The following is a 22311-nucleotide window of genomic DNA, read 5'->3' on the forward strand; positions in this document are numbered from 1 at the left end:
CCATGTTACTCAGATTCGGCTCACCAAATTTTGATAAATCTTTAAAAGTACACATAGTACAAGAGCAGGCTACTGGGAACTAACTGAATTCACAAAGAAACAGTGTTTCAGTTCGTTAAAACGTTGCTCTATCTTGAATAACAAGCTTATTACATGCGAATCCTATTGAGAATCTACTGAATTCACCATGATACTTAGACTCCGTTCCACAAAATGTTTCTCTATTTTGAAAATCGAAAATATACAAGCATGTCCCATAGGGAACTCACTGAATTCGCCTAGAAATTTTGATTCCATTCGTGAAAATTTTTCTATATCCCGAACTGTCCACTTATTACTACTGCGGCCTACTGGGAACTAACCGAATTCACCATGTTACTCAGATTGGGCTCACCAAATTTTGATAAATCTTTAAAAGTACACATAGTACAAGAGCAGGCTACTGGGAACTAACTGAATTCACAAAGAAACAGTGTTTCAGTTCGTTAAAACGTTGCTCTATCTTGAATAACAAGCTTGATACATGCGAATCTTATTGGGAACCTACTGAATTCACCATGATACTTAGATTCCGTTCCACAAAATGTTGCTCTATATTGAAAAGCAAACTCATACAAGCATGTCCCATTGGGAACTCACTGAATTCGCCTAGAAATTTGTATTGCGTTCGTGAAAATTTTTCTATATCCCGAACAGTCCACTTATTACTACTGCGGCCTATTGGGAACTAACCGAATTCACCATGTTACTCAGATTCGGCTCACCAAATTTTGATAAATCTTTAAAAGTACACATAGTACAAGAGCAGGCTACTGGGAACTAACTGAATTCACAAAGAAACAGTGTTTCAGTTCGTTAAAACGTTGCTCTATTTGAATAACAAGCTTATTACATGCGAATCCTATTGGGAACCTACTGAATTCACCATGATACTTAGATTCCGTTCCTTAAAATGTTACTCTATTTTGAAAAGCAAACTCATACATGCATGTCCCATTGGGAACTATTTGAATTCGCCTAGAAATTTTGATTCCGTTCCTGAAAATTTTTCTATATCCCGAACAGTCCACTTATTACTACTGCGGCCTACTGGGAACTAACCGAATTCACCATGTTACTCAGATTCGTCTCACCAAATTTTGATAAATCTTTAAAAGTACACATAGTACAAGAGCAGGCTACTGGGAACTAACTGAGTTCACAAAGAAACAGTGTTTCAGTTCATTAAAACGTTGCTCTATCTTGAATAACAAGCTTATTACATGTGAATCCTATTGGGAACCTACTGAATTCACCATGATACTTAGAATCCGTTCCACAAAATGTTGCTCTATATTGAAAAGCAAACTCATACAAGCATGTCCCATTGGGAGATCACTGAATTCGCCTAGAAATTTTGATTCCATTCCTGAAAATTTTTCTATATCCCGAACAGTCCACTTATTACTACTGCGGCCCATTGGGAACTAACCGAATTCACCATGTTACTCAGATTCGGCTGACCTAATTTTGATAAATCTTTAAAAGTACACATATTACAAGAGCAGGCTACTGGGAACTAACTGAGTTCACAAAGAAACAGTGTTTCAGTTCGTTAAAACGTTGCTCTATCTTGAATAACAAGCTTATTACATGCGAATCCTATTGGGAACCTACTGAATTCACCATGATACTTAGATTCCGTTCCTTAAAATGTTGCTCTATTTTGAAAAGCAAACTCATACAAGCAAGTCCCATTGGGAACTCACTGAATTCGCCTAGAAATTTTGATTGCATTCGTGAAAATTTTTCTATATCCCGAACAGTCCACTTATTACTACTGCGGCCTACTGGGAACTAACCGATTCACCATGTTACTCAGATTCGGCTGACCAAATTTTGATAAATCTTTAAAAGTACACATAGTACAAGAGCAGGCTAGTGGGAACTAACTGAACTCACAAAGAAACCGTGTTTCAGTTCGTTAAAACGTTGCTCTATCTTGAATAACAAGCTTATTATGTGAATCCTATTGAGAACCTACTGAATTCACCATGATACTTAGATTCCGTTCCTTAATATGTTGCTCTATTTTGAAAATCAAACTCATACAAGCATGTCCCATTGGGAACTCACTGAATTCGCCAAGAAATTTTGATTCCATTCGTGAAAATGTTTCTATATCCCGAACAGTCCACTTATTACTACTACGGCCTACTGGGAACTAACCGAATTCGCCATGTTACTCAGATTGGGCTCACCAAATTTTGATAAATCTTTAAAAGTACACATAGTACAAGAGCAGGCTACTGGGAACTAACTGAATTCACAAAGAAACAGTGTTTGAGTTCGTTAAAACTTTGCTCTATCTTGAATAACAAGCTTACTACATGCGAATCCTATTGGGAACCTACTGAATTCACCATGATACTTAGATTCCATTCCACAAAATGTTGCTCTATATTTAAAAGCAAACTCATACAAGCATGTCCCTTTGGGAACTCACTGAATTCGCCTAGAAATTTTGATTGCATTCGTCAAAATTTTTCTATACCCTAGCAGTCCACTTATTACTACTGCGGCCTACTGGGAACTAACCGAATTCACCATGTTACTCAGATTCGGCTCACCAAATTTTGATAAATCTTTAAAAGTACACATAGTACAGGAGCAGGCTCCTGGGAACTAACTGAATTCACAAAGAAACAGTGTTTCAGTTCATTAAAACTTTGCTCTATCTTGAATAACAAGATTACTACATGCAAATCCTATTGGGAACCTACTGAATTCACCATGATACTTAGATTCCATTCCACAAAATGTTGCTCTATATTTAAAAGCAAACTCATACAAGCATGTCCCATTGGGAACTCACTGAATTCGCCGAGAAATTTTGATTGCATTCGTCAAAATTTTTCTATACCTGAGCAGTCCAATTATTACTACTGCGGCCTACTGGGACCTAACCGAATTCACCATGTTACTCAGATTCGGCTCACCAAATTTTGATAAATCTTTAAAAGTACACATAGTACAAGAGCAGGCTACTGGGAACTAACTGAATCACAAAGAAACAGTGTTTCAGTTCATTAAAACTTTGCTCTATCTTGAATAACAAGCTTACTACATGCGAATCCTATTGGGAACCTACTGAATTCACCATGATACTTAGATTCCATTCCACAAAATGTTGCTCTATATTTAAAAGCAAACTCATACAAGCATGTCCCATTGGGAACTCACTGAATTCGCCTAGAAATTTTGATTGCATTCGTCAAAATTTTTCTATACCCGAGCAGTCCACTTATTACTACTGCGGCCTACTGGGAACTAACCGAATTCACCATGTTACTCAGATTCGGCTCACTAAATTTTGATAAATCTTTAAAAGTACACATAGTACAAGAGCAGGCTACTGGGAACTAACTGAATTCACAAAGAAACAGTGTTTCAGTTCATTAAAACGTTGCTCTATCTTGAATAACAAGCTTATTACATGCGAATCCTATTGGGAACCTACTGAATTCACCATGATACTTAGATTCCGTTCCTTAATATGTTGCTCTATTTTGAAAATCAAACTCATACAAGCATGTCCCATAGGGAACTCACTGAATTCGCCTAGAAATTTTGATTGCATTCGTGAAAATGTTTCTATATCCCGAACAGTCCACTTATTACTACTACGGCCTACTGGGAACTAACCGAATTCACCATGTTACTCAGATTCGGCTCACCAAATTTTGATAAATCTTTAAAAGTACACATAGTACAAGAGCAGGCTACTGGGAACTAACTGAATTCACAAAGAAACAGTGTTTGAGTTCGTTAAAACTTTGCTCTATCTTGAATAACAAGCTTATTACATGCGAATCCTTTTGGGAACCTACTGAATTCACCATGATACTTAGATTCCGTTCCACAAAATGTTGCTCTCTATTGAAAATCAAACTCATACAAGCATGTCCCATTGGGAACTCACTGAATTCGCCTAGAAATTTTGATTGCATTCCTGAAAATTTTTCTATATCCCGAACAGTCCACTTATTACTACTGCGGCCTATTGGGAACTAACCGAATTCACCATGTTACTCAGATTCGGCTCACCAAATTTTGATAAATCTTGAAAAGTACACATAGTACAAGAGCAGGCTACTGGGAACTAACTGAATTCACAAAGAAACAGTGTTTCAGTTCGTTAAAACGTTGCTCTATCTTGAATAACAAGCTTATTACATGCGAATCCTATTGGGAACCTACTGAATTCACCATGATACTTAGATTCCGTTCCTTAAAATGTTACTCTATTTTGAAAAGCAAACTCATACATGCATGTCCCATTGGGAACTCATTGAATTCGCCTAGAAATTTTGATTCCGTTCCTGAAAATTTTTCTATATCCCGAACAGTCCACTTATTACTACTGCGGCCTACTGGGAACTAACCGAATTCACCATGTTACTCAGATTCGTCTCACCAAATTTTGATAAATCTTTAAAAGTACACATAGTACAAGAGCAGGCTACTGGGAACTAACTGAGTTCACAAAGAAACAGTGTTTCAGTTCATTAAAACGTTGCTCTATCTTGAATAACAAGCTTATTACATGTGAATCCTATTGGGAACCTACTGAATTCACCATGATACTTAGAATCCGTTCCACAAAATGTTGCTCTATATTGAAAAGCAAACTCATACAAGCATGTCCCATTGGGAGATCACTGAATTCGCCTAGAAATTTTGATTCCATTCCTGAAAATTTTTCTATATCCCGAACAGTCCACTTATTACTACTGCGGCCCATTGGGAACTAACCGAATTCACCATGTTACTCAGATTCGGCTGACCTAATTTTGATAAATCTTTAAAAGTACACATATTACAAGAGCAGGCTACTGGGAACTAACTGAGTTCACAAAGAAACAGTGTTTCAGTTCGTTAAAACGTTGCTCTATCTTGAATAACAAGCTTATTACATGCGAATCCTATTGGGAACCTACTGAATTCACCATGATACTTAGATTCCGTTCCTTAAAATGTTGCTCTATTTTGAAAAGCAAACTCATACAAGCAAGTCCCATTGGGAACTCACTGAATTCGCCTAGAAATTTTGATTGCATTCGTGAAAATTTTTCTATATCCCGAACAGTCCATTTATTACTACTGCGGCCTACTGGGAACTAACCGATTCACCATGTTACTCAGATTCGGCTGACCAAATTTTGATAAATCTTTAAAAGTACACATAGTACAAGAGCAGGCTAGTGGGAACTAACTGAACTCACAAAGAAACAGTGTTTCAGTTCGTTAAAACGTTGCTCTATCTTGAATAACAAGCTTATTATGTGAATCCTATTGAGAACCTACTGAATTCACCATGATACTTAGATTCCGTTCCTTAATATGTTGCTCTATTTTGAAAATCAAACTCATACAAGCATGTCCCATTGGGTACTCACTGAATTCGCCAAGAAATTTTGATTCCATTCGTGAAAATGTTTCTATATCCCGAACAGTCCACTTATTACTACTACGGCCTACTGGGAACTAACCGAATTCGCCATGTTACTCTATTGGGCTCACCAAATTTTGATAAATCTTTAAAAGTACACATAGTACAAGAGCAGGCTACTGGGAACTAACTGAATTCACAAAGAAACAGTGTTTGAGTTCGTTAAAACTTTGCTCTATCTTGAATAACAAGCTTACTACATGCGAATCCTATTGGACCTACTGAATTCACCATGATACTTAGATTCCGTTCCTTAAAATGTTACTCTATTTTGAAAAGCAAACTCATACATGCATGTCCCATTGGGAACTCATTGAATTCGCCTAGAAATTTTGATTCCGTTCCTGAAAATTTTTCTATATCCCGAACAGTCCACTTATTACTACTGCGGCCTACTGGGAACTAACCGAATTCACCATGTTACTCAGATTCGTCTCACCAAATTTTGATAAATCTTTAAAAGTACACATAGTACAAGAGCAGGCTACTGGGAACTAACTGAGTTCACAAAGAAACAGTGTTTCAGTTCATTAAAACGTTGCTCTATCTTGAATAACAAGCTTATTACATGTGAATCCTATTGGGAACCTACTGAATTCACCATGATACTTAGAATCCGTTCCACAAAATGTTGCTCTATATTGAAAAGCAAACTCATACAAGCATGTCCCATTGGGAGATCACTGAATTCGCCTAGAAATTTTGATTCCATTCCTGAAAATTTTTCTATATCCCGAACAGTCCACTTATTACTACTGCGGCCCATTGGGAACTAACCGAATTCACCATGTTACTCAGATTCGGCTGACCTAATTTTGATAAATCTTTAAAAGTACACATATTACAAGAGCAGGCTACTGGGAACTAACTGAGTTCACAAAGAAACAGTGTTTCAGTTCGTTAAAACGTTGCTCTATCTTGAATAACAAGCTTATTACATGCGAATCCTATTGGGAACCTACTGAATTCACCATGATAAATAGATTCCGTTCCTTAAAATGTTGCTCTATTTTGAAAAGCAAACTCATACAAGCAAGTCCCATTGGGAACTCACTGAATTCGCCTAGAAATTTTGATTGCATTCGTGAAAATTTTTCTATATCCCGAACAGTCCACTTATTACTACTGCGGCCTACTGGGAACTAACCGATTCACCATGTTACTCAGATTCGGCTGACCAAATTTTGATAAATCTTTAAAAGTACACATAGTACAAGAGCAGGCTAGTGGGAACTAACTGAACTCACAAAGAAACAGTGTTTCAGTTCGTTAAAACGTTGCTCTATCTTGAATAACAAGCTTATTATGTGAATCCTATTGAGAACCTACTGAATTCACCATGATACTTAGATTCCGTTCCTTAATATGTTGCTCTATTTTGAAAATCAAACTCATACAAGCATGTCCCATTGGGAACTCACTGAATTCGCCAAGAAATTTTGATTCCATTCGTGAAAATGTTTCTATATCCCGAACAGTCCACTTATTACTACTACGGCCTACTGGGAACTAACCGAATTCGCCATGTTACTCAGATTGGGCTCACCAAATTTTGATAAATCTTTAAAAGTACACATAGTACAAGAGCAGGCTACTGGGTACTAACTGAATTCACAAAGAAACAGTGTTTGAGTTCGTTAAAACTTTGCTCTATCTTGAATAACAAGCTTACTACATGCGAATCCTATTGGGAACCTACTGAATTCACCATGATACTTAGATTCCATTCCACAAAATGTTGCTCTATATTGAAAAGCAAACTCATACAAGCATGTCCCATAGGGAACTCACTGAATTCGCCTAGAAATTTTGATTCCATTCGTGAAAATTTTTCTATATCCCGAACTGTCCACTTATTACTACTGCGGCCTACTGGGAACTAACCGTATTCACCATGTTACTCAGATTGGGCTCACCAAATTTTGATAAATCTTTAAAAGTACACATCGTACAAGAGCAGGCTACTGGGAACTAACTGAATTCACAAAGAAACAGTGTTTCAGTTCGTTAAAACGTTGCTCTATCTTGAATAACAAGCTTATTACATGCGAATCCTATTGGGAACCTACTGAATTCACCATGATACTTAGATTCCGTTCCACAAAATGTTGCTCTATATTGAAAAGCAAACTCATACAAGCATGTCCCATTGGGAACTCACTGAATTCGTCTAGAAATTTTGATTGCATTCGTGAAAATTTTTCTATATCCCGAACAGTCCACTTATTACTACTGCGGCCTACTGGGAACTAAACGATTCACCATGTTACTCAGATTCGGCTCACCAAATTTTGATAAATCTTTAAAAGTACACATAGTACAAGAGCAGGCTACTGGGAACTAACTGAATTCACAAAGAAACCGTGTTTCAGTTCGTTAAAACGTTGCTCTATCTTGAATAACAAGCTTATTACATGCGAATCCTATTGGGAACCTACTAATTCACCATGATACTTAGATTCTGTTCCTTAAAATGTTGCTCTATTTTGAAAAGCAAACTCATACAAGCATATCCCATCGGGAACTCACTGAATTCGCCTAGAAATTTGTATTGCATTCGTGAAAATTTTTCTATATCCCGAACAGTCCACTTATTACTATTGCGGCCTACTGGGAACTAACCGAATTCACCATGTTACTCAGATTCGGCTCACCAAATTTTGATAAATCTTTAAAAGTACACATAGTACAAGAGCAGGCTACTGGGAACTAACTGAATTCACAAAGAAACAGTGTTTCAGTTCGTTAAAACGTTGCTCTATCTTGAATAACAAGCTTATTACATGCGAATCCTATTGGGAACCTACTGAATTCACCATGATACTTAGATTCCGTTCCTTAAAATGTTACTCTATTTTGAAAAGCAAACTCATACATGCATGTCCCATTGGGAACTCATTGAATTCGCCTAGAAATTTTGATTCCATTCGTGAAAATGTTTCTATATCCCGAACAGTCCACTTATTACTACTACGGCCTACTGGGAACTAACCGAATTCGCCATGTTACTCAGATTGGGCTCACCAAATTTTGATAAATCTTTAAAAGTACACATAGTACAAGAGCAGGCTACTGGGAACTAACTGAATTCACAAAGAAACAGTGTATGAGTTCGTTAAAACTTTGCTCTATCTTGAATAACAAGCTTACTACATGCGAATCCTATTGGGAACCTACTGAATTCACCATGATACTTAGATTCCGTTCCTTAAAATGTTGCTCTATTTTGAAAAGCAAACTCATACAAGCAAGTCCCATTGGGAACTCACTGAATTCGCCTAGAAATTTTGATTGCATTCGTCAAAATTTTTCTATACCCGAGCAGTCCACTTATTACTACTGCGGCCTACTGGGAACTAACCGAATTCACCATGTTACTCAGATTCGGCTCACCAAATTTTGATAAATCTTTAAAAGTACACATAGTACAAGAGCAGGCTCCTGGGAACTAACTGAATTCACAAAGAAACAGTGTTTCAGTTCATTAAAACTTTGCTCTATCTTGAATAACAAGATTACTACATGCAAATCCTATTGGGAACCTACTGAATTCACCATGATACTTAGATTCCATTCCACAAAATGTTGCTCTATATTTAAAAGCAAACTCATACAAGCATGTCCCATTGGGAACTCACTGAATTCGCCGAGAAATTTTGATTGCATTCGTCAAAATTTTTCTATACCTGAGCAGTCCACTTATTACTACTGCGGCCTACTGGGACCTAACCGAATTCACCATGTTACTCAGATTCGGCTCACCAAATTTTGATAAATCTTTAAAAGTACACATAGTACAAGATCAGGCTACTGGGAACTAACTGAATCACAAAGAAACAGTGTTTCAGTTCATTAAAACTTTGCTCTATCTTGAATAACAAGCTTACTACATGCGAATCCTATTGGGAACCTACTGAATTCACCATGATACTTAGATTCCATTCCACAAAATGTTGCTCTATATTTAAAAGCAAACTCATACAAGCATGTCCCTTTGGGAACTCACTGAATTCGCCTAGAAATTTTGATTGCATTCGTCAAAATTTTTCTATACCCGAGCAGTCCACTTATTACTACTGCGGCCTACTGGGAACTAACCGAATTCACCATGTTACTCAGATTCGGCTCACCAAATTTTGATAAATCTTTAAAAGTACACATAGTACAAGAGCAGGCTACTGGGAACTAACTGAATCACAAAGAAACAGTGTTTCAGTTCGTTAAAACTTTGCTCTATCTTGAATAACAAGCTTACTACATGCGAATCCTATTGGGAACCTACTGAATTCACCATGATACTTAGATTCCATTCCACAAAATGTTGCTCTATATTTAAAAGCAAACTCATACAAGCATGTCCCATTGGGAACTCACTGAATTCGCCTAGAAATTTTGATTGCAATCGTCAAAATTTTTCTATACCCGAGCAGTCCTCTTATTACTACTGCGGCCTACTGGGAACTAACCGAATTCACCATGTTACTCAGATTCGGCTCACCAAATTTTGATAAATCTTTAAAAGTACACATAGTACAAGAGCAGGCTCCTGGGAACTAACTGAATTCACAAAGAAACAGTGTTTCAGTTCATTAAAACGTTGCTCTATCTTGAATAACAAGCTTATTACATGCGAATCCTATTGGGAACCTACTGAATTCACCATGAAACTTAGATTCCGTTCCACAAAATGTTGCTCTATTTTGAAAAGCAAACTCATACAAGCATGTCCCATAGGGAACTCACTGAATTCGCCTAGAAATTTTGATTGCATTCGTGAAAATTTTTCTATATCCCGAACAGTCCACTTATTACTACTGGGGCCTACTGGGAACTATCCGAATTCACCATGTTACTCAGATTCGGCTCACTAAATTTTGATAAATCTTTAAAAGTACACATAGTACAAGAGCAGGCTACTGGGAACTAACAGAATTCACAAAGAAACAGTGTTTGAGTTCGTTAAAACCTTGCTCTATCTTGAATAACAAGCTTATTACATGCGAATTTTTTTGGGAACCTACTGAATTCACCATGATACTTAGATTCTGTTCCTTAAAATGTTACTCTATTTTGAAAAGCAAACTCATACAAGCATGTCCCATTGGGAACTCACTGAATTCGCCTAGAAATTTTGATTCCATTCGTGAAAATTTTTCTATATCCCGAACAGTCCACTTATTACTACTGCGGCCCATTGGGAACTAACCGAACTCACCATGTTACTCAGATTCGGCTGACCTTATTTTGATAAATCTTTAAAAGTACACATATTACAAGAGCAGGCTACTGGGAACTAACTGAGTTCACAAAGAAACAGTGTTTCAGTTCGTTAAAACGTTGCTCTATCTTGAATAACAAGCTTATTACATGCGAATCCTATTGGGAACCTACTGAATTCACCATGATACTTAGATTCCGTTCCTTAAAATGTTGCTCTATTTTGAAAAGCAAACTCATACAAGCAAGTCCCACTGGGAACTCACTGAATTCGCCTAGAAATTTTGATTGCATTCGTCAAAATTTTTCTATATCCCGAACAGTCCACTTAGTACTACTGCGGCCTACTGGGAACTAACCGATTCACCATGTTACTCAGATTCGGCTGACCAAATTTTGATAAATCTTTAAAAGTACACATAGTACAAGAGCAGGCTAGTGGGAACTAACTGAACTCACAAAAAACAGTGTTTCAGTTCGTCAAAACGTTGCTCTATCTTGAATAACAAGCTTATTATGTGAATCCTATTGAGAACCTACTGAATTCACCATGATACTTAGATTCCGTTCCTTAATATGTTGCTCTATTTTGAAAATCAAACTCATACAAGCATGTCCCATTGGGAACTCACTGAATTCGCCAAGAAATTTTTATTCCATTCGTGAAAATGTTTCTATATCCCGAACAGTCCACTTATTACTACTACGGCCTACTGGGAACTAACCGAATTCGCCATGTTACTCAGATTGGGCTCACCAAATTTTGATAAATCTTTAAAAGTACACATAGTACAAGAGCAGGCTACTGGGAACTAACTGAATTCACAAAGAAAAGTGTTTCAGTTCATTAAAACTTTGCTCTATCTTGAATAACAAGCTTACTACATGCGAATCCTATTGGGAACCTACTGAATTCACCATGATACTTAGATTCCATTCCACAAAATGTTGCTCTATATTTAAAAGCAAACTCATACAAGCATGTCCCATTGGGAACTCACTGAATTCGCCTAGAAATTTTGATTGCATTCGTCAAAATTTTTCTATACCCGAGCAGTCCACTTATTACTACTGCGGCCTACTGGTAACTAACCGAATTCACCATGTTACTCAGATTCGGCTCACAAATTTTGATAAATCTTTAAAAGTACACATAGTACAAGAGCAGGCTACTGGGAACTAACTGAATTCACAAAGAAACAGTGTTTCAGTTCATTAAAACTTTGCTCTATCTTGAATAACAAGATTACTACATGCAAATCCTATTGGGAACCTACTGAATTCACCATGATACTTAGATTCCATTCCACAAAATGTTGCTCTATATTTAAAAGCAAACTCATACAAGCATGTCCCATTGGGAACTCACTGAATTCGCCGAGAAATTTTGATTGCATTCGTCAAAATTTTTCTATACCTGAGCAGTCCACTTATTACTACTGCGGCCTACTGGGACCTAACCGAATTCACCATGTTACTCAGATTCGGCTCACCAAATTTTGATAAATCTTTAAAAGTACACATAGTACAAGATCAGGCTACTGGGAACTAACTGAATCACAAAGAAACAGTGTTTCAGTTCATTAAAACTTTGCTCTATCTTGAATAACAAGCTTACTACATGCGAATCCTATTGGGAACCTACTGAATTCACCATGATACTTAGATTCCATTCCACAAAATGTTGCTCTATATTTAAAAGCAAACTCATACAAGCATGTCCCTTTGGGAACTCACTGAATTCGCCTAGAAATTTTGATTGCATTCGTCAAAATTTTTCTATACCCGAGCAGTCCACTTATTACTACTGCGGCCTACTGGGAACTAACCGAATTCACCATGTTACTCAGATTCGGCTCACCAAATTTTGATAAATCTTTAAAAGTACACATAGTACAAGAGCAGGCTACTGGGAACTAACTGAATCACAAAGAAACAGTGTTTCAGTTCGTTAAAACTTTGCTCTATCTTGAATAACAAGCTTACTACATGCGAATCCTATTGGGAACCTACTGAATTCACCATGATACTTAGATTCCATTCCACAAAATGTTGCTCTATATTTAAAAGCAAACTCATACAAGCATGTCCCATTGGGAACTCACTGAATTCGCCTAGAAATTTTGATTGCAATCGTCAAAATTTTTCTATACCCGAGCAGTCCTCTTATTACTACTGCGGCCTACTGGGAACTAACCGAATTCACCATGTTACTCAGATTCGGCTCACCAAATTTTGATAAATCTTTAAAAGTACACATAGTACAAGAGCAGGCTCCTGGGAACTAACTGAATTCACAAAGAAACAGTGTTTCAGTTCATTAAAACGTTGCTCTATCTTGAATAACAAGCTTATTACATGCGAATCCTATTGGGAACCTACTGAATTCACCATGAAACTTAGATTCCGTTCCACAAAATGTTGCTCTATTTTGAAAAGCAAACTCATACAAGCATGTCCCATAGGGAACTCACTGAATTCGCCTAGAAATTTTGATTGCATTCGTGAAAATTTTTCTATATCCCGAACAGTCCACTTATTACTACTGGGGCCTACTGGGAACTATCCGAATTCACCATGTTACTCAGATTCGGCTCACTAAATTTTGATAAATCTTTAAAAGTACACATAGTACAAGAGCAGGCTACTGGGAACTAACAGAATTCACAAAGAAACAGTGTTTGAGTTCGTTAAAACCTTGCTCTATCTTGAATAACAAGCTTATTACATGCGAATTTTTTTGGGAACCTACTGAATTCACCATGATACTTAGATTCTGTTCCTTAAAATGTTACTCTATTTTGAAAAGCAAACTCATACAAGCATGTCCCATTGGGAACTCACTGAATTCGCCTAGAAATTTTGATTCCATTCGTGAAAATTTTTCTATATCCCGAACAGTCCACTTATTACTACTGCGGCCCATTGGGAACTAACCGAACTCACCATGTTACTCAGATTCGGCTGACCTTATTTTGATAAATCTTTAAAAGTACACATATTACAAGAGCAGGCTACTGGGAACTAACTGAGTTCACAAAGAAACAGTGTCTCAGTTCGTTAAAACGTTGCTCTATCTTGAATAACAAGCTTATTACATGCGAATCCTATTGGGAACCTACTGAATTCACCATGATACTTAGATTCCGTTCCTTAAAATGTTGCTCTATTTTGAAAAGCAAACTCATACAAGCAAGTCCCACTGGGAACTCACTGAATTCGCCTAGAAATTTTGATTGCATTCGTCAAAATTTTTCTATATCCCGAACAGTCCACTTAGTACTACTGCGGCCTACTGGGAACTAACCGATTCACCATGTTACTCAGATTCGGCTGACCAAATTTTGATAAATCTTTAAAAGTACACATAGTACAAGAGCAGGCTAGTGGGAACTAACTGAACTCACAAAAAACAGTGTTTCAGTTCGTCAAAACGTTGCTCTATCTTGAATAACAAGCTTATTATGTGAATCCTATTGAGAACCTACTGAATTCACCATGATACTTAGATTCCGTTCCTTAATATGTTGCTCTATTTTGAAAATCAAACTCATACAAGCATGTCCCATTGGGAACTCACTGAATTCGCCAAGAAATTTTTATTCCATTCGTGAAAATGTTTCTATATCCCGAACAGTCCACTTATTACTACTACGGCCTACTGGGAACTAACCGAATTCGCCATGTTACTCAGATTGGGCTCACCAAATTTTGATAAATCTTTAAAAGTACACATAGTACAAGAGCAGGCTACTGGGAACTAACTGAATTCACAAAGAAAAGTGTTTCAGTTCATTAAAACTTTGCTCTATCTTGAATAACAAGCTTACTACATGCGAATCCTATTGGGAACCTACTGAATTCACCATGATACTTAGATTCCATTCCACAAAATGTTGCTCTATATTTAAAAGCAAACTCATACAAGCATGTCCCATTGGGAACTCACTGAATTCGCCTAGAAATTTTGATTGCATTCGTCAAAATTTTTCTATACCCGAGCAGTCCACTTATTACTACTGCGGCCTACTGGTAACTAACCGAATTCACCATGTTACTCAGATTCGGCTCACAAATTTTGATAAATCTTTAAAAGTACACATAGTACAAGAGCAGGCTACTGGGAACTAACTGAATTCACAAAGAAACAGTGTTTCAGTTCATTAAAACTTTGCTCTATCTTGAATAACAAGATTACTACATGCAAATCCTATTGGGAACCTACTGAATTCACCATGATACTTAGATTCCATTCCACAAAATGTTGCTCTATATTTAAAAGCAAACTCATACAAGCATGTCCCATTGGGAACTCACTGAATTCGCCGAGAAATTTTGATTGCATTCGTCAAAATTTTTCTATACCTGAGCAGTCCACTTATTACTACTGCGGCCTACTGGGACCTAACCGAATTCACCATGTTACTCAGATTCGGCTCACCAAATTTTGATAAATCTTTAAAAGTACACATAGTACAAGATCAGGCTACTGGGAACTAACTGAATCACAAAGAAACAGTGTTTCAGTTCATTAAAACTTTGCTCTATCTTGAATAACAAGCTTACTACATGCGAATCCTATTGGGAACCTACTGAATTCACCATGATACTTAGATTCCATTCCACAAAATGTTGCTCTATATTTAAAAGCAAACTCATACAAGCATGTCCCTTTGGGAACTCACTGAATTCGCCTAGAAATTTTGATTGCATTCGTCAAAATTTTTCTATACCCGAGCAGTCCACTTATTACTACTGCGGCCTACTGGGAACTAACCGAATTCACCATGTTACTCAGATTCGGCTCACCAAATTTTGATAAATCTTTAAAAGTACACATAGTACAAGAGCAGGCTACTGGGAACTAACTGAATCACAAAGAAACAGTGTTTCAGTTCGTTAAAACTTTGCTCTATCTTGAATAACAAGCTTACTACATGCGAATCCTATTGGGAACCTACTGAATTCACCATGATACTTAGATTCCATTCCACAAAATGTTGCTCTATATTTAAAAGCAAACTCATACAAGCATGTCCCATAGGGAACTCACTGAATTCGCCTAGAAATTTTGATTGCATTCGTGAAAATTTTTCTATATCCCGAACAGTCCACTTATTACTACTGGGGCCTACTGGGAACTATCCGAATTCACCATGTTACTCAGATTCGGCTCACTAAATTTTGATAAATCTTTAAAAGTACACATAGTACAAGAGCAGGCTACTGGGAACTAACAGAATTCACAAAGAAACAGTGTTTGAGTTCGTTAAAACCTTGCTCTATCTTGAGTAACAAGCTTATTACATGCGAATTTTTTTGGGAACCTACTGAATTCACCATGATACTTAGATTCTGTTCCTTAAAATGTTACTCTATTTTGAAAAGCAAACTCATACAAGCATGTCCCATTGGGAACTCACTGAATTCGCCTAGAAATTTTGATTCCATTCGTGAAAATTTTTCTATATCCCGAACAGTCCACTTATTACTACTGCGGCCCATTGGGAACTAACCGAACTCACCATGTTACTCAGATTCGGCTGACCTTATTTTGATAAATCTTTAAAAGTACACATATTACAAGAGCAGGCTACTGGGAACTAACTGAGTTCACAAAGAAACAGTGTCTCAGTTCGTTAAAACGTTGCTCTATCTTGAATAACAAGCTTATTACATGCGAATCCTATTGGGAACCTACTGAATTCACCATGATACTTAGATTCCGTTCCTTAAAATGTTGCTCTATTTTGAAAAGCAAACTCATACAAGCAAGTCCCACTGGGAACTCACTGAATTCGCCTAGAAATTTTGATTGCATTCGTCAAAATTTTTCTATATCCCGAACAGTCCACTTAGTACTACTGCGGCCTACTGGGAACTAACCGATTCACCATGTTACTCAGATTCGGCTGACCAAATTTTGATAAATCTTTAAAAGTACACATAGTACAAGAGCAGGCTAGTGGGAACTAACTGAACTCACAAAAAACAGTGTTTCAGTTCGTCAAAACGTTGCTCTATCTTGAATAACAAGCTTATTATGTGAATCCTATTGAGAACCTACTGAATTCACCATGATACTTAGATTCCGTTCCTTAATATGTTGCTCTATTTTGAAAATCAAACTCATACAAGCATGTCCCATTGGGAACTCACTGAATTCGCCAAGAAATTTTTATTCCATTCGTGAAAATGTTTCTATATCCCGAACAGTCCACTTATTACTACTACGGCCTACTGGGAACTAACCGAATTCGCCATGTTACTCAGATTGGGCTCACCAAATTTTGATAAATCTTTAAAAGTACACATAGTACAAGAGCAGGCTACTGGGAACTAACTGAATTCACAAAGAAAAGTGTTTCAGTTCATTAAAACTTTGCTCTATCTTGAATAACAAGCTTACTACATGCGAATCCTATTGGGAACCTACTGAATTCACCATGATACTTAGATTCCATTCCACAAAATGTTGCTCTATATTTAAAAGCAAACTCATACAAGCATGTCCCATTGGGAACTCACTGAATTCGCCTAGAAATTTTGATTGCATTCGTCAAAATTTTTCTATACCCGAGCAGTCCACTTATTACTACTGCGGCCTACTGGTAACTAACCGAATTCACCATGTTACTCAGATTCGGCTCACAAATTTTGATAAATCTTTAAAAGTACACATAGTACAAGAGCAGGCTACTGGGAACTAACTGAATTCACAAAGAAACAGTGTTTCAGTTCATTAAAACTTTGCTCTATCTTGAATAACAAGATTACTACATGCAAATCCTATTGGGAACCTACTGAATTCACCATGATACTTAGATTCCATTCCACAAAATGTTGCTCTATATTTAAAAGCAAACTCATACAAGCATGTCCCATTGGGAACTCACTGAATTCGCCGAGAAATTTTGATTGCATTCGTCAAAATTTTTCTATACCTGAGCAGTCCACTTATTACTACTGCGGCCTACTGGGACCTAACCGAATTCACCATGTTACTCAGATTCGGCTCACCAAATTTTGATAAATCTTTAAAAGTACACATAGTACAAGATCAGGCTACTGGGAACTAACTGAATCACAAAGAAACAGTGTTTCAGTTCATTAAAACTTTGCTCTATCTTGAATAACAAGCTTACTACATGCGAATCCTATTGGGAACCTACTGAATTCACCATGATACTTAGATTCCATTCCACAAAATGTTGCTCTATATTTAAAAGCAAACTCATACAAGCATGTCCCATTGGGAACTCACTGAATTCGCCTAGAAATTTTGATTGCATTCGTCAAAATTTTTCTATACCCGAGCAGTCCACTTATTACTACTGCGGCCTACTGGGAACTAACCGAATTCACCATGTTACTCAGATTCGGCTCACAAATTTTGATAAATCTTTAAAAGTACACATAGTACAAGAGCAGGCTACTGGGAACTAACTGAATTCACAAAGAAACAGTGTTTCAGTTCATTAAAACTTTGCTCTATCTTGAATAACAAGATTACTACATGCGAATCCTATTGGGAACCTACTGAATTCACCATGATACTTAGATTCCGTTCCTTAAAATGTTGCTCTATTTTGAAAAGCAAACTCATACAAGCAAGTCCCACTGGGAACTCACTGAATTCGCCTAGAAATTTTGATTCCATTCGTGAAAATTTTTCTATATCCCGAACAGTCCACTTATTACTACTGCGGCCCATTGGGAACTAACCGAACTCACCATGTTACTCAGATTCGGCTGACCTTATTTTGATAAATCTTTAAAAGTACACATATTACAAGAGCAGGCTACTGGGAACTAACTGAGTTCACAAAGAAACAGTGTTTCAGTTCGTTAAAACGTTGCTCTATCTTGAATAACAAGCTTATTACATGCGAATCCTATTGGGAACCTACTGAATTCACCATGATACTTAGATTCCGTTCCTTAAAATGTTGCTCTATTTTGAAAAGCAAACTCATACAAGCAAGTCCCACTGGGAACTCACTGAATTCGCCTAGAAATTTTGATTGCATTCGTCAAAATTTTTCTATATCCCGAACAGTCCACTTAGTACTACTGCGGCCTACTGTGAACTAACCGATTCACCATGTTACTCAGATTCGGCTGACCAAATTTTGATAAATCTTTAAAAGTACACATAGTACAAGAGCAGGCTAGTGGGAACTAACTGAACTCACAAAAAACAGTGTTTCAGTTCGTCAAAACGTTGCTCTATCTTGAATAACAAGCTTATTATGTGAATCCTATTGAGAACCTACTGAATTCACCATGATACTTAGATTCCGTTCCTTAATATGTTGCTCTATTTTGAAAATCAAACTCATACAAGCATGTCCCATTGGGAACTCACTGAATTCGCCAAGAAATTTTTATTCCATTCGTGAAAATGTTTCTATATCCCGAACAGTCCACTTATTACTACTACGGCCTACTGGGAACTAACCGAATTCGCCATGTTACTCAGATTGGGCTCACCAAATTTTGATAAATCTTTAAAAGTACACATAGTACAAGAGCAGGCTACTGGGAACTAACTGAATTCACAAAGAAAAGTGTTTCAGTTCATTAAAACTTTGCTCTATCTTGAATAACAAGCTTACTACATGCGAATCCTATTGGGAACCTACTGAATTCACCATGATACTTAGATTCCATTCCACAAAATGTTGCTCTATATTTAAAAGCAAACTCATACAAGCATGTCCCATTGGGAACTCACTGAATTCGCCTAGAAATTTTGATTGCATTCGTCAAAATTTTTCTATACCCGAGCAGTCCACTTATTACTACTGCGGCCTACTGGTAACTAACCGAATTCACCATGTTACTCAGATTCGGCTCACAAATTTTGATAAATCTTTAAAAGTACACATAGTACAAGAGCAGGCTACTGGGAACTAACTGAATTCACAAAGAAACAGTGTTTCAGTTCATTAAAACTTTGCTCTATCTTGAATAACAAGCTTATTACATGCGAATCATATTGGGAACCTACTGAATTCACCATGATACTTAGATTCCGTTCCACAAAATGTTGCTCTATTTTGAAAAGCAAACTCATACAAGCATGTCCCATAGGGAACTCACTAAATTCGCCTAGAAATTTTGATTGCATTCGTGAAAATTTTTCTATATCCCGAACAGTCCACTTATTACTACTGGGGCCTACTGGGAACTATCCGAATTCACCATGTTACTCAGATTCGGCTCACTAAATTTTGATAAATCTTTAAAAGTACACATAGTACAAGAGCAGGCTACTGGGAACTAACAGAATTCACAAAGAAACAGTGTTTGAGTTCGTTAAAACCTTGCTCTATCTTGAATAACAAGCTTATTACATGCGAATCCTTTTGGGAACCTACTGAATTCACCATGATTCTTAGATTCCGTTCCACAAAATGTTGCTCTATATTGAAAATCAAACTCATACAAGCATGTCCCATTGGGAACTCACTGAATTCGCCAAGAAATTTTGATTGCATTCCTGAAAATTTTTCTATATCCCGAACAGTCCACTTATTACTACTGCGGCCTATTGGGAACTAACCGAATTCACCATGTTACTCAGATTCGGCTCACCAAATTTTGATAAATCTTTAAAAGTACACATAGTACAAGAGCAGGCTACTGGGAACTAACTGAATTCACAAAGAAACAGTGTTTCAGTTCTTTAAAACGTTGCTCTATCTTGAATAACAAGCTTATTACATGCGAATCCTATTGGGAACCTACTGAATTCACCATGATACTTAGAATCCGTTCCACAAAATGTTGCTCTATTTTGAAAATCAAAAATATACAAGCATGTCCCATAGGGAACTCACTGAATTCGCCTAGAAATTTTGATTCCATTCGTGAAAATTTTTCTATATCCCGAACAGTCCACTTATTACTACTGCGGCCTACTGGGAACTAACCGAATTCACCATGTTACTCAGATTCGGCTCACCAAATTTCTATAAATCTTTAAAAGGACACATAGTACAAGAGTAGGCTACTGAGAACTAACTGAATTCACAAAGAAACAGTGTTTCAGTTCGTTAAAATGTTGCTCTATCTTGAATAACAAGCTTATTACATGCGAATCCTATTGGGAACCTACTAATTCACCATGATACTTAGATTCTGATCCTTAAAATGTTGCTCTATTTTGAAAAGCAAACTCATACAAGCATGTCCCATTGGGAACTCACTGAATTCGCCTAGAAAAATGTATTGCATTCGTGAAAATTTTTCTATATCCCGAACAGTCCACTTATTAGTACTGCGGCCTATTGGGAACTAACCGTATTCACCATGTTACTCAGATTCGGCTCACCAAATTTTGATAAATCTTTAAAAGTACACATAGTACAAGAGCAGGCTACTGGGAACTAACTGAATTCACAAAGAAACAGTGTTTCAGTTCGTTAAAACGTTGCTCTATCTTGAATAACAAGCTTATTACATGCGAATCCTATTGGGAACCTACTGAATTCACCATGATACTTAGATTCTGTTCCTTAAAATGTTACTCTATTTTGAAAAGCAAACTCATACATGCATGTCCCATTGGAAACTCATTGAATTCGCCTAGAAATTTTGATTCCGTTCCTGAAAATTTTTCTATATCCCGAACAGTCCACTTATTACTACTGCGGCCTACTGGGAACTACCGAATTCACCATGTTACTCAGATTCGTCTCACCAAATTTTGATAAATCTTTAAAAGTACACATAGTACAAGAGCAGGCTACTGGGAACTAACTGAATTCACAAAGAAACAGTGTTTCAGTTCATTAAAACGTTGCTCTATCTTTAATAACAAGCTTATTACATGTGAATCCTATTGGGAACCTACTGAATTCACCATGATACTTAGAATCCGTTCCACAAAATGTTGCTCTATATTGAAAAGCAAACTCATACAAGCATGTCCCATTGGGAACTCACTGAATTCGCCTAGAAATTTTGATTCCATTCCTGAAAATTTTTCTATATCCTGAACAGTCCACTTATTACTACTGCGGCCCATTGGGAACTAAACGAATTCACCATGTTACTCAGATTCGGCTGACCTTATTTTGATAAATCTTTAAAAGTACACATATTACAAGAGCAGGCTACTGGGAACTAACTGAGTTCACAAAGAAACAGTGTTTCAGTTCGTTAAAACGTTGCTCTATCTTGAATAACAAGCTTATTACATGCGAATCCTATTGGGAACCTACTGAATTCACCATGATACTTAGATTCCGTTCCTTAAAATGTTGCTCTATTTTGAAAAGCAAACAAATACAAGCAAGTCCCATTGGGAACTCACTGAATTCGCCTAGAAATTTTGATTGCATTCGTGAAAATTTTTCTATATCCCGAACAGTCCACTTATTACTACTGCGGCCTACTGGGAACTAACCGATTCACCATGTTACTCAGATTCGGCTGACCAAATTTTGATAAATCTTTAAAAGTACACATAGTACAAGAGCAGGCTAGTGGGAACTAACTGAATTCACAAAGAAACAGTGTTTCAGTTCGTTAAATCGTTGCTCTATCTTGAATAACAAGCTTATTACATGTGAATCCTATTGAGAACCTACTGA

This window comes from Rattus norvegicus, chromosome 8 (genome assembly GCF_036323735.1).
Source record: "Rattus norvegicus strain BN/NHsdMcwi chromosome 8, GRCr8, whole genome shotgun sequence".
In the NCBI taxonomy this organism is placed as follows: domain Eukaryota; kingdom Metazoa; phylum Chordata; class Mammalia; order Rodentia; family Muridae; genus Rattus; species Rattus norvegicus.